Source organism: Moschus berezovskii, chromosome 11 (genome assembly GCF_049115385.1).
Source record: "Moschus berezovskii isolate FMDL1 chromosome 11, NW_MosBer_1.0, whole genome shotgun sequence".
NCBI lineage: Eukaryota > Metazoa > Chordata > Mammalia > Artiodactyla > Moschidae > Moschus > Moschus berezovskii.
Window position 1 is genome coordinate 11,880,981 of NC_142470.1, and position 15,123 is coordinate 11,896,103.

The following is a 15,123-nucleotide window of genomic DNA, read 5'->3' on the forward strand; positions in this document are numbered from 1 at the left end:
TTCAGTTAAAAGTGTAAATTCTAGTTCAGTTGCTGCCATTTATAAGCTGTGTGATGATAGACTATATGAGTTAACTTTATTTTTTAATATGTAAAATGGAGTTATTAATGGGGCTCGTTGAGGCTTGCTGTGAGGAATGAAGTAGCTGGTACAGTTTTTTGTTATCAAATGTGTTTCTGTAGTGCAGATTCACTCGTCAGCAGCTGATGAAGAGGAATGTATGAACGTCAGAATGATGTGGAGTTTGCATTGGCTTGTCTTATGCCTTCAACTTACATTAGCTGAATTCAAAGTAGACTAACATTTTTCTTGGTTTTTACATTTGAGCACATTTTCAAATTTCTTAATTTTTGCCCAAGATTTGTTGGAACTCTTTAGGAAGAGAGGTTCTAACCTTGAGGTTTGGAGTGAGATTGGCAACAGTAGGGTCAAGGACTCCTGAATTGTGCTTGCAACCTTTCCTTATAGAAATTGTATAGCTTTGGAAAATAATTTAAAAATAGTTTTTTGATTTTCAGAAAAGCTGTATACGTCTGAATGTTTGTATCCATATTTTTAACCCTGGATAAGGGAATCTGGTTTCTTCTGGGTTGTGCTAATGCAACAAGACTGTTTCAAAGTTGTGTTTTCTTCTTTAACTTGACCTGGTTTGTTGAAAGATGCCCAGCCCTTTTGGGAGCAGGCAGAGGGGGCTAATTGTGCAGAATCTTTGCTGAGTGATGAGACACTGGTGTCTGTGAAGGCAGTGGGATGGGAAATCTCTGAATATTTTAATTATAAAGAATGCAGGGACATGGGAATGCAACCTGCATAGTCTAAGATGCACGGGTTTTATGCTCAGTTTAGAGTTTAAATCCTGATCCTTCAATGGTTAGTAGGCTAATGTGGGCAAGGCACTTAATCTTTCTGGATCTCAGTTTTCTCATCAGTGATGCAGAATTATTGCCATTTGCCTCCTAAGGTGGTTTTGAGAATTAAAGGGCATAGGACATTTAGTGATACAAGTTATTCAGAGTACCTCACTTACTGTAGGTATGGCATAAATGTTTAGTGAGGGAACTAAAGAAGATAACAAATATAGTTGTAGCCTGTTTTGTGCAATAAGTATCCCCTAATGTTTTTTGTTATTAGTGTTTTATGTAAACTGCTGCTGCTGCTGCTAAGTTACTTCAGTCGTGTCCGACTCTGTGCGACCCCATAGACAGCAGCCCACCAGGCTCCCCCGTCCCTGGGATTCTCCAGGCAAGAACACTGGAGTGGGTTGCCATTTCCTTCTACAATGCACGAAAGTGAAAAGTGAAAGGGAGGTTGTGTCAGACCCTCAGCGACCCCATGGACTGCAGCCTACCAGGCTCCTCCGTCCATGGGATTTTCCAGGCAAGAGTACTGGAGTGGGGTGCCATTGCCTTCTCCCTTATGTAAACTAGCCACCGTTAAATGAAACAGAACTTCTTTGAAAAAGTAGTGGATTTTGTAATGTGAATAAGCAACTAGTTTAAGACAGCATTAAATATTTTTAAAAAGCTACGTATACCTGTGTGGAAAATTGTTATAATGCAATAGTTCTTTAGTATTTCCTCAGATTTGAATAGTGTATGATATTGTCACTTCAAAAAAAAATTCAATAATATGAAATATTAAAAAACTTAAACCCAAAGTGTAATATATTTTTGTCTACCCTTTTGGGCCACTTTTCTTTTGGAAATTTTACGATATGTCCTCTCATTTTTTTTTGAAAATGGGCTTCCCTGATAGCTCAGTTGGTAAAGAATCTGCCTGCAATGCGGGAGATCTGGGCTTGATCCCTGAGTTGGGAAGATCCCCTGGAGAAGGGAAAAGCTATCCACTCCAGTATTCTTGGAATTCCCTTGTGGCTCAGCTGGTAAAGAATCCGCCTGCAATGCGGGAGATCTGGGCTTGATCCCTGAGTTGGGAAGATCCCCTGGAGAAGGGAAAAGCTATCCACTCCAGTATTCTGGCCTGGAGAATTCCATGGACTGTGTAGTCTATGGGGTCACAAAGAGTCAGACACGACTGAGTGACTTCCACTCACTCACTTTCTTCATTATAATTTCATTTGAATAAAATTAATTTGTGTGTGTGTATTTTTTTTTTTACAAGCAGCCAAGCTTAGTGAATAAAACACCTATAGTCAGGAAGTGTATATGAGCTTGGCTGCCCTGTTTAACTCTCTGATTTCCTTTGTCTTGTTAGTTCATATGTGAACTCCGGTATTATTGCCCATTAGCTTTTCCTCAGTTATTTTGTAAAAGTGCACAATTGATGTGAGAGTGCTGTGAACTCTTTGAGGACATAGTGCCTTGGACATACTGGAATAAATTTTGTTCATGAGCAGCGTGTAGCAACCCACCCTAATCTGCCAGTGCCTTGTTTATGAAATTGTCAATAAAATTTCTCATTCAGCAAAGAATTCGTATTGTCCTTGAAGCTTTATGTACTGTATACCAAGAAATAATAGTAACTGGTGAAAACCTGCTTTGATCAGATATACTACTTTATAATGTAGATGGTATCTTTTATCCTTTCACTACTCCAAGATGGAGCATATTCATCATTTAATTGATGGAGGCTAAGAAAACCATCCTCAACCATTACTGCTTTCACCAAGCTTTGTAGCTGAAGCTCTTCCCACTTTTACACTTATGTCTATTGAAACCTAAGGGAATATAATAGAAATCTGAATGTATTTTGATAGAAAGTTAGTGATTTCCTTCTTATTTTTCCACCCATTGGAATAAATGAAGTGTGTTGTAGAGTAGTGAATTTTGAGTTTTTGTTGTAGAAAGGTACTTAGATTGTTCTCTAACCCTTTAAGAAAAAGAGATATTCCAGATAGACTGAGGGAAATTAGTAGTTTGTGGCCAGATTCTAGATTAACCAGACTTTTGGAAGGACCCTTTGATTTTTGAGTTTATTATTTTGATGGGGCATTTGTGTGTGGTGGAGCTGGGGGAGGGGTTGCGATGTGTGTGCTTGGCCCTCATAAAACTAGATTTTTTTTTTCCCTCCATGATTGTGTAGTTGAAAGCTTTCTTTTATCATTTTGCTGCCATATGTGTTTGTGAAAATCACTTGCGTTGTAAAAATTCTTACTTCCTGGAAACCAGAAACCCATTCAGTGAGTGTCCCTACCCTGACCACTTCCTCTTCGTTATTTCTAAATGATAGTGCTGTTCTTGTAGCATTCCACGCGTTCATCTAGCTAGGATTCCTTTTTCACATTTGTTCTTCCATGCATTTTCTCCTGTTTTATTTTGTTTCTTTGTCCTGATTAGGTCACCAAGTATAATAGAAGAGACATTTGCCTTTTTTTTTTTTTTTTTTGCTCTAAAGCAAGTTATTTTAGAGGGAGAGTTTACCAGTGATAAGAGCTGTTTATATCCTAAGCGATTGATTTGTAATTAATGTTGCCTGGGCTCTCGCATGTTGGCAGAATTGGTAACAGCTTGCAGTATTTTTTAAATTCACTTTTCTTTTTGGTATTTTGACAATGTCATTCATATTTCATGAAAAAGTACCTCAGACAGGTTAAATGTGTTAAAACATGGAATGAAAAGGATGGAAGGAGACCCAGTGCTGCCTAGAAACCTTGATCTTTTGCCAAAGTATTTAAACAATTTAGTGTTTTGGTTTCCTAGCTCCAAGCTGCTTCTCAAATCCCTTGCTAATTAATCCAGTTAATGCTTTGTAGACTTACTATATGCAGTGCTTTGGCTTGTTCATCTATCATTGAGAAGTCCGTTTTGTTTCTTGGAGCAAACCTAAGCTCTGTCAGGCGCAGTGCTGCACAGCAGAATTGCAGATGTGGGTCGTTTTTTTGTCTTTAAAATCCTTATGAGTATGTATGTATGTATATATGTACATATCTGTGCACATTCCCTACCCTACATAATACTTAAGCTCAAAATTTCAAGATAAAAAAAGATACAAAGTAGAAAATATAAATAGAAAACTGATCTTTTACACCAAATTGAAAAACTAATTAAATGTCCCCTGTGTTACTTATTGTGTGCAAATTATTTGTCTTATATAAGCCTCTATTTCCTCATCTATAAAATGGAAAAAAATAATCCTGTCTTCCTCATAGTGGTGTTGCTGTGATAAAATAAATATCTTAAATGCTTAGCAAGTGCCTGGCACATAATAAAACCCAGTAAATGATACTGATTTTTGTTTTATCAGTATGCCATGATCCTTTTGTGTTGAATAAATTTTGGTGCTTGCTAAATTTTGGAGGAGGTAGATACCTTTTATCTATTTTTCTTTTGGCAAAGGAATTTCAAATGTCTTAATCTGTGTCAAAGAATCATTCTTCTAACATGGTAATAAGAAGAAACAAGCCACTGTATTCTGCTTAAACTGTGGTTTTGAGACCCACTGTTGTGTATTGTAAATGCAGATTATCTTTTTAAAGTTTAAAAAGCGAATTACTCTCATTTTCCCACTTGGAAGCTTATGTGCGGAAGAATATATGGGTATTTTTCCTCCAGTTAAATCAAACACAGAGGCAAACTGAGAAACCTTCATTGCTTGTGAAGCTGAAGATGACTTTCTGCTATCCTATTTCTAAAATTCTGGGGTTGCAAAGAGTCGGACACGACTGAGTGACTGAACTGAACGCCTTTTAAGCTCAAAGTATATCCTGTTGATTCAGAATTAATAGGGGCCTCATTTAATCATTATAGGAAATTTCACCTCCCCACACCCCCAAGGATTTTAGAGAAGAAAGAAAATTGGCTGACAAAACATGTTGCATGCTAATTTTTTTTAAGCTAATCATTTTTGTTTTTATGTTTAGAAAAAGTTTATCTAAGTACACAGGAAGGTAAAGAAATTATAAGTTAAAAACTTGATTAATTATAACAAAGTTAAGCCATCCATGTAACTCCTACCCAGGTAAAGAAATAGAACATTTACCAGCATCTTGTCAGCCATCCTTATGTATACTTCCAAACATCGCCCCCTCCTTTTTCCCTAAAGAGAACCATTGTCTTAACTTCTAACAACATTGATTGTTTTTGCCTGTTTTTGAACATATATAAGTGGAATCATATAAATAGTTGTGAATGTATTTCTTCATTCGGCTTCTTTTGCTCACCATCACATATATGAGATTGTCCTTGTTATGTGGTACTATAGTTTGCTCATTTCATTCCTTGCCATGCAGTTTTCTGTTGTATGAATAGTCCATAATTGATCCATTCTGTTGTCTATAGACATTGACATTTCCCTTTTGTTTTTGGCTATTTCTAATAATGAATCATATGTCATTGTTTTGAATATATTTGGTGCTTATGTTCTCACATTTCTGTTCTGTTGATTTATACTTAGTGAAATTGCTAGGTCATAGAATATGTGCATGTTTAGCTTTAGCATAAAATGCCAAGCATTTATCCCAATGTGATTAAACTGATTTGCTTCCCATTTAACTATGTGTGAGAGTTTCCATTGCTCCACATCTTTACCAACAGTTAAATATCAAAACTCTTTTCAGTTTTAGCCATACTAGGTGGTTGTATGTATTTCATTGTGGTTTAATTTCCATTTTCCTATTAGTAATGAAATTGTTCATCTTTTAATATATTTATTGGTTGTTTGGCTATTTTGTTTTTCTTTTAGGAGTTTTAAAAATATGATTATAAGTCCTTTGGTTATATTTGTTATCCTTATCCTTCTACTCTATGGTTTATTTTTCCACTCTTTTTTTAAAAATTGAGGTAATACTGGTTTATAACATTACTTAGGTTTCATGTGTACAACATTATATTTCTACCTCTGTATACCCTGCAGTGTGGTTACTCTCAAAGATTTGTTTTCATTCATTAATGTAGTTGATCTCCTTTACCTATTTCATTCCCCGTACATTTTCACTCTGGCAACCACTACTCTGTTCTTTATATGTACATGTTTTTGTTTGGTTTGGCTTGTTCATTAATTTTGTTTCTTTTTAATATTCTGCATATGAGAGGAATCATACTTTTTTTTTTTTAATCATTCTCCATCTGGCTTATTTTACTAAGATTAATACCCTCAAAGTCCATCCACGTTGTCAAAAACAGCAGGATTTTATCTTTTAAAAAAATGACTGAATAGTATTCCATTGTATGTATCTGCCACATCTTCTTTATCCATCTATTAATGGACACTGAGGTTTTTTCCATATCTTGGTTATTATAAATAATGCTGGGATGAAAATGGAAGTACATATATCTTTGAATTAGTGTATTTATTGTCTTTGAATAAACACCCAGAAGTGGAATTGCTGGATTTTATGGTGAGTCTATTCATATTTTTTTGAGAAATCTCCATACTAATTTCCATAGGTGACTACACTGATTTACATTTCTGTCAACAATGCATGAGGGATCTCTTTTTCTCCATATCCTTGCCCACACTTGTTATTTCTTGCCTTTTTGATAATAGGCATTCTAGTAGGTAGGAGATGATATTTCTTTGTGGTTTTGATTTTCATTTTTCTAATAGTGTTATTGAGCAACTTTTCAAACCTGTTGGCCATCTGTATGTCTTCTTTGAGAAAATGTCTATTCAGTTTCTCTGCTCATTTTTTAAATTGGGTTTTTGTCTTGTTTTTGAGTTGTATGAGTTCTTTATATATTTTGTATATTAACCCTTTGTCAAGTAGATCATTTGCAAATATCTTTTGGTATTTGGTAGGTTGTCTTTTTGTTTTGTTGATAGTTTCCTTTGCTGTGTAGAAGCAGTTTTAGTTTGATGTAGTCCCACTTGTTTGTTTTTGCTTGTGTTTCCCTTGCCTGAGGAAACATATTTAGAAAGATATTGCTAAAACTGATGTCAAAGAGCATATTGTTCATGTTTTCTTCTAGGAGTTTTATGGTTTCAGGTCTTACATTTAAGTTTTTAATCTTTTTTGAGTTGATTTTTGTGTACAGTGTGGGATGGTGGTCTAGTTTTGCTTGTTTTTTTTTGTACGTGGCTGTCCAGTTTTCCCAGCACCATTTATTGAAGTGATTGTCCTTTATTGTTTATTTCTTGCTCATTTTTTGTAATTTAATTGTCCATATGTGTTTGGGTTTATTTCTGGGCTTTCACTTCTACTCATTGAGCTGTGTATCTTTTTTTTTGCCAATACCATTCTGTTTTGTTTACTGTGGTTTTGTAATACAGATCAAAATCAGGAAGTATGATACCTCCAGCTTTGTTCTTTTTTCTCAGAATTGCTCTGACTGTTTGAGGTCTTTTGTGGTTTTATACAAACTTTAGAATTTTTTGTTCTATTTATCTGAAAAATGTCCTTGGGATTTTGATGGCAATTGCATTGAGTCTGTAGATGGCTTTAGATAATATGGAAATATTGTCAATGTTAGTTGTTTCAGTCCAGGAGCATGGAATACCTTTCTCATTGTGTATCATCTTTAGGTTCTTTCAATAATGTCTTATAGTTTTCATTGTACAACTTTTTCATCTTTTTGATTAAAGTTATTCCCTGGGTATTTTATTCTCTTGACATGATTATAAATGGAATTGTTTTCATAATTCTTTCTCTGCTGGCTCATTATTGGCATATAGAAATGCAAATTAGATTTTTGTATGTTGATTTTGTACCCTGCAACTTTACTACATCCATTTATTATTTCTAATATTTTTTGATGAAGTCTTTAGGGTTTTCTTTATATAAGGTTATATCATCTGTAGATGTATAACAACAATTTTACTTCTTCCTTTTCAGTCTGGATGCTGTTTTTTTCTTCTTCTTGCCTAACTGCTCTGGCCAGGACTTCCACTGTTATGTTGAATAAGAATGGCAAGAATGGGGCTGTCTTTCAACTCTTGATGGGGTCTTTTGCTGAGTAGAAATTTTTACTTTTCATATAGTCCATAATTTTTACTTTTCATATATATCCTTTGTGCTTTTCATGTCCTATTTTAAAACTCTTTCCCTATTCCAAGGATTTAAAAGAGTGTCTGCTATAGTTATCCTGAAAGTTTTAACATTTAATTTTACCTTTCATATGTAGTCTGCAGTGTACCTGGAACTGATTGATTTTTTGTTTTTCTTTTGGTGAGGGAGGGGAGCATGGTATGAGGTGTAGGGCAGTTGTTTGACTGCCTCTGCCACTTTTCCTCCTCTTCTCCCCTACTTTTCATTAATCAAAAGTCCATATATGGGTGGGTCTCTTCCTGATGTAGTTATCTTTGCTTGTATGCATATCAACTGAATGAATACTGAAGTTTTAAAATAAGTTGTATTATCTAGTAATGTAAATTCTTCCATTTTATTATTGTTAAACATTTTATTTTCAATTATTGTTGGTCTTCATAGTTTCATATAGTTTTTGAATTGGCTTGTTAATTTCTTTAAAACATCTTGCTAGAATTTTGATTAGGATTCTATTGAATTGGTAAATATTTGGAACAGGTTGATTATTTAATGGCAACCCACTCCAGTACTCTTGCCTGGAAAATCCTATGGACAGAGGGGCCTGGTAGGTTACGGTCCATGGGGTCGCAAAGAGTCAGACACGACTGAGCAACTTCACTAGTCTTCACGTGGAGAATTATGTCATCAGCATGACATATTTGTCCATTTAAGTCTTTTGTAATTTCTCAGTTATTACAACTTTCTGCATAGGAGTTTTGTTCACCTTTCATTCGACCTGTTCCTGGATATTTGGTATTCTCTGCTATTCTAAATTACGTCTTTTAATTAGAATTTTTGACTTTATGGATCATACAATTCTATTAAAACTGTTCACCTCTGCTGCTGTAAAAGGGAAGCAGCCATAGATAATATGTAAACAAAGGACAGGTCTGTGTTTCAATAAAACTTTATTTACAACAACAGGTGGTGGGTTGGATTTAATCCTGGAAATATAATTTGTTTATCCTGGCTTACATCATTGATTTTCAGCTTTTCTTACTTTCTGCTAAATCTTTTAAAAAATAAAGGTTATGTTTTCCCCTGTTTTCCCCTGTAATCATGATTTTGGTTGTATCACAAAGTTTATTAATGTTTGAACTTTAAAATTAAGTGTATCTTCTAATTTTTATTTTGACTTTAACCTGAATGTTATTTAGAAGTGTACTTTTCAATTTCCAACCAACTAGAGATTTTTCAGTCACACTAGTGGTAAAGAACTCTTCTGCTAATGCAGAAGACTTAAGAGATGTGGGTTTGATCCCTGGGTCAGGAAGATCCCCTGGAGGAGGAAATGGCAACCCACTTCAATATTCTTGCCTGGAAAATTCCATGGACAGAAGAGACTGGCAGGCTACAGTATGTGGGACCGCAAAGAGACACGACTGAACGTCTGAGCACATAGAGATTTTTCAAATTATTATTTATTTTTTGCTGATGGTTTTTAGCTTAATATCAATTTGGCCAGAATACATAGTCTTTTGGGGGTTTGCAGACTATTGCCCAGGGGGTCAGACATCTGTTTTTATAAGTGACGTTTTATTGGAACACAGCCATACTCATTTGTTTATGTATTATCTATGACTGCTTTCTTGCTACAACAGCAGAATGAATAGTTATGACATGCGCCATTTAGTCCATGAGCTAAAAGAATTAACTCTGTGGCCCTTTAAGAAAAATGTTACTGATCTCCTCTTTTTTATGATTTTAATCATGTGAAATTTATTGTGACTTGGTTTATGGCCCAGAATTTGGTAAATTTTTTGTAAATGTTCCGTGTGTCCTTTAGAGTATCTGTAATGGGCAGTTGTGGTTGCAGTGTTCTATGTCAACTAGGTCAAGATTTTTTCAATTCATCTGTGCCCTTACTAATTTTTTGTTTTCTTGTTTTTTTAGTTGCAGAAGAAATGTGTATAAACCAGATCACAGAATACAATTTTGTTTTTTCCATTTATCCTTGTATGTAGTTCTGTCGGTTTTTGCTTTGTGCATTTTCGGTGGTATTATTAGGGGTGCATACTAATTGAGAATCTTCCCTGGTGGCTCAGACGGTAAAGCATCTGCCTACAATGCAGGAGACCCGGGTTTGATCCCTGGGTCCGGAAGTTCCCCTGGAGAAGGCAATGGCAACCCACTCCAGTACTCTTGCCTGGAAAATCCCATGGGCAGAGGAGCCTGTGAGGCTACAGTGCATGGGGTCACAAAGAGTTGGACATGACTGAGTGACTTCACTTCACACACTAATTGAGAATTATTTCTTCCTCATAAATTAAACTTATCATCATGAAAGGACCATTTTTATATCTAGTAATGATTTTTGCCTTAAAGTTTACTTCATCTGATATTTTTGAAATGGAAGTTTTATTCACATACCATGAAATTCACCATTTAAAGTGTACTATTGATTGAATTTTTTTGGGGGGGAGGGTATTCACAAGGTTGTGCAATCATCACTACTGTCTGATCTAGAACATTTTTATCAGCCTGAAGGAAGCCCATGCCCATTAGCAGTCATTCCCCTTTCTCCTCATCACCTTGTGTCAGTGGTTCAGTCATGTCTGACTCTTTGCAACCTCATGGACTGTAGCCCACCAGACACCTCTGTCCGTCAGATTTTACAGGCAAGAATTCTGGAGTGGGTTGCCATTTCCTTCTCCAGGGGATCTTCCCAACACAAGGATTGAACCCGTGTCTCTTGCATCTCCTGCCTTGCAGACAGACTTTTTACTGCGTGAGCCATTGGGGAAGCCTATTCCCCTGGCAACCATAAATTTACTTTTGTCTGAATCGATTTGCCTATTCTGAACATTTCATATAAGAAATCATACAGGATGTGGCTTTTTGTGTCTGGTTTCTTTTACTTAGCATACAGTTTTCAAGGTTCATCAATGTTATGGAAATGTTATCACCACTGCATTCCTTTTTAATTGTTGAAATAATGTTCCATATGGCCCATCTCAATCTTAACTGTCTCCTCCCTTAAAATAACTGTCCTAACTATATAGTAATCACTTTCTTGTGTTTCTTCATAATTTTATCACTCAGGTATGCCTTCTTAGGCAGTGTAGTTTAGTCTTATACATTTAAAGTTTTTAAACGGAGCCTTTAAATTACTAGAAGATTGAAAAGTGTTAGTTACTCAATTGTGTCCAACTCTTTGTGACCTCATGGACTGTAGCCCACCGGACTCCTCTGTTCATAAAATTCTCCAGGTAAGAATACTGGAGTGGGTAGCCATTCCCTTCTCCAGGAAATCTTCCCAATCCAGGGATCCAATCCAGGTCTCCTGCCTTGCAGGCAGATTCTTTCTCATCTCAGCCACAAGGGAAGCTCACCTTATATCCCTTTCTTTTTATTAAAATTTATCTACTGAAGAACACCAGGCATGTGACCTATTAATTTCCCATAGTCTGTATTTTGCTGATTGCATACTCATGGTGTGCTTTAACTTGTTCCTCTCTCCTTTGTGTTTTCTTCAAATTGGCTCCTGGGCCTGAAGGCTTGATTAGAATCATGTTTGATCTCTTTGTCAAGACACAGGTGTTGGTGATTTTTTTGTTTTTAATGTGGAGGTGCAGAATGTCCAGTTGTCTCTCTTTATGTTATTAGATGTTGTTACTCACTGCCTCGATCCATTAATTTATTAGTAGGAATACTTGTACAGAGATATACTACTTGGTCATTGTGTCTCTGTTCTTAATTTAAAGGCAAGATAAATGGTGGCTTCTTAACAATTTTCAGGATAATGAATTACTTTATATTTTCCTGCTTCTTTGTATACTTGATAACCTTTGATTGGATGCCAAAGAAAGTGAATTTTACCTTGCTGGATGCTGGATATTTTTGTATTCCTGTAAATATTCTTGAGCTAGTTTTCTGATGCATGGTTGATTTCACTTCAGTTCAGTCACTCAGTCATATCTGACTCTTTGCGACCCCATGGGCTGCAGCATGCCTAGCTTTCCTGTCCATCACAAACTCCCAGAGCTTGCTCAAACTCATGTCCATTGAGTCAGTGATGCCATCCAAGCATCTCATCCTCTGTCCTCCCCTTTTCCTCCTGCCTTCAATCTTTCCCAGCATCATAGTTGATTTACTTGGAAACAATTTGATACTTTGTAGTCTTGCTTTTAAGATTTGTTAGTGCCAAAAGCAGCATTTAATCTGGGGCTAATTATTCCCCACTCTCTGATGCTGGGAAGGATTGGGGGCGGGAGGAGACAGGGACGACAAGAGAATGAGATGGCTGGATGGCATCACCGACTCGATGGACATGAGTTTGAGTGAACTCCGGGAGTTGGTGATGGACAGGGAGGCCTGGCGTGCTGTGATTCATGGGGTCGCAAAGAGTCGGACATGACTGAGCAACTGAACTGAACTGAGGAGGTCAGACCCTTCTTTGTACTCTAGGTTCAGTTCAGTTCAGTCCAGTCGCTCAGTCGTGTCCAACTCTCCACGACCCCATGAATCACAGCACGCCAGGCCTCCCTATCCATCACCAACTCCCGGAGTTCACTCAAACTCATGTCCACAGAGTCGGTGATGCCATCCAGCCATCTCATTCTCTGTCGTCCCCTTCTCCTCCCGCCCCCAACCCTTCCCAGCATCAGAGTTTTTTCCAGTGAGTCAACTCGTCTCATGAGGTGGCCAAAGTATTGCAGTTTCAGCTTTAGCATCAGTCCCTCCAATGAACATCCAGGATTGATCTCCTTTAGAATGGACTGGTTGGATCTCCTTGCAGTGTAAGGGACTCTCAAGAGTCTTCTCCAACACCACAGTTCAAAAGCATCGATTCTTCGGCATCCAGTGAATCATGAGTGTTTTTTCTGTCCAGCTGGGAGGAACAGTCACTGTTTGTGACCTTGTGTGAGTATGGGCATTCTTCCCTTTAAACCTCTAGGATGATTTCTCCCCATCCTTAGATAATTTCCTCACATGCATGTGTAGATCATCGTTATCCTGAATAGTTAAGAGGGGCCCTCTGAGAATTTCCAGAGTGCTCTGTGCCTTTCTTCCCTCTTTGGTCCTCTACCCTGCTAACTTTGGCCACCTTGATTTTCCTCGACTTCCTCAGCTGTGTCTCTTCAACTGAAAGAGTCTGATGGGATTCTCCTGGCTTCACCCTCCTGGAAACTTGACAGCGAGTTGATGCAACTATAGACTTACTTTATTTGTCTCTCATTCTCTGGGACTACTGTCCTTTACTTCCTGATGTCTAGTGTCTTGATAACTGTTGTTTCTTTTTGGTTTGTTTTTTGTTCTTGGTTCAGGCTTTAAGCAAATTCTGTCATTGCATTTATTCCATCTTGGTCCAAAGCCGAGTAATTTTACTAGACTATGTCCTGGTGTTGGATGTTCTAGGTTAATAGTCTGAGGTACTTGGTGTGTTTATTCAATATGTAATTTCAAAGCTTTTATTTTATTTTTTTTTACATTTTAACAAGTTTCCTTGAATTAAGTATTTTTTAGTGTATTTTATCTTGCTGTTTTCTTTTTATCGTTAATTGTGTATATGTTTGGGGGCTTCCCTGATAGCTCAGTTGGTAAAGAATCCACCTGCAATGAGGAGACCCTGAAATAATTCCTGGGTCGGGAAGATGCGCTGGAGAAGGGATAGGCTACCCACTCCAGTATTCTTGGGCTTCTCTTGTGGCTCAGCTGGTAAAGAATCTGCCTACAATGTGGGAGACCTGGGTTCAACCCCTGGGTTGGATAGATTCCCTGGAGAATTCCATGGACTGTATAGTCCATGGGGTCACAAAGAGTTGGACACTACTGAATGACTTCCACTTTATGTTATCTGTTTGATTTTCTTTGCCTCTCTCTCCAATATTTGTTACTTTATTTTGAATCCTGTCTGTCTCTTCATTTCTTTTGGGCTCCCTCTGCCCCTGCCCTCACTACCCTCACTTATTTTTCTCTTCAGGTTCTATCTGTTATTTGAGTTTGTTTTCATATTTCCTCTAATTAATTTTCATATCTGAAATGATTTTTTTTCTTTTAATTCTGATTCTTTCCTGAGTTCATTGCTTCTTTTGTATACTTAACAGTTCTGACTTCTGTTCTTTCATGTCTTGTACATTTTTCTTAATATATTTTAACTATTTTGAAATAGAATATTACAGTTTTGATTATTTTGTGGCCATGTTTTTCTGACATGCTTTCATTATCTGTAGGAATATAAGTCTGAATCTTATTCTGGTTTTTGTTGTTGTAACTTCCTTAACATGTTTTTGTTGCTCATTTATATAAGAATTTAATTTTACTTAACTTGTAGTTTTTCTGTTCATTTTAATTTCAGCCCCATTTCCCTTCAGTGTAGTGCCTTATCCTGGGAGAGGAACTAGGATGATCATTTAGAGTTTCAAAAACCATGCTGCTGCCCCACAATCTTCTTCCCAGAATATCACTTTCATCTTAGATATTTTAATTGAGTGTAAGAATCTAGTTTGGCAGTTATTTTTTCCCAGAATCTTAATGGTATTATCTCATTGTCTTCTGGCTTCCATTTCTTCTACTGGAAATTTAGTTATAAATGTTATTGTTGCTCCTTTGATAATTTTTCTTTTTTTCTGGCTGGTTTTAAGGTTTTCCTCTTCATTTTCTGTTTTCACCACTTGTACTGTGTTGTATTTGTCCTGCTTGAAGTTTAGAGTGTTTAGTTTGGGGCAATAACAATCTCCAGTTCCTTTGCCCCATCCTTCTTCTCTGCCAGTCAGAGATTTAGATCATTTGAAGGTGGGCTTCAGTCTTTGAGGACTCATTATTTCCTTTTCATTTTTATCATTAGTTTTCTGTGATTGTGGTTTTCATTCTGCCTGCCCTCTGACGGATTAGGATAAGAGGCTTATGGAAGATTCCTGATGGGAGAGACTGACTGAGGGGGAAAATGGGTCTTGTTCTGATGGCTGGGGCCATGTTCAATTAGTCAGTCAGTTCAGTCACTCAGTTGTGTCTGACTCTGCAACCCCATGGACTGCAGTATGCCAGGCCTCCCTGTCCATTACCAACTCCCAGAGTTTGCTCAAACTCATGTCCATTGAGTCAGTGGTGCCATCCATCCATCTCATCCTCTGTTGTCCCCTTCTCCTCCCACCTTCAGTCTTTCCCAGCATTAGGGTCTTTTCACGAGTCAATTCTTTGCATCAGGTGGCGAAAGTATTGAAGTTTCAGCTTCAGCATCAGTCCTTCTAATGAATATTCAG

The 15,123-nt window shown here is 37.0% G+C and overlaps 1 protein-coding gene across 4 annotated transcripts in view; it reads left to right on the forward strand.

Annotated features, from left to right (window-relative positions):
* DENND1A (DENN domain containing 1A) overlaps positions 1–15,123 on the forward strand; it is a 552,302-nt gene that overhangs the window by 88,273 nt on the left and 448,906 nt on the right. The gene's annotated exons all lie outside the window — the stretch shown is intronic.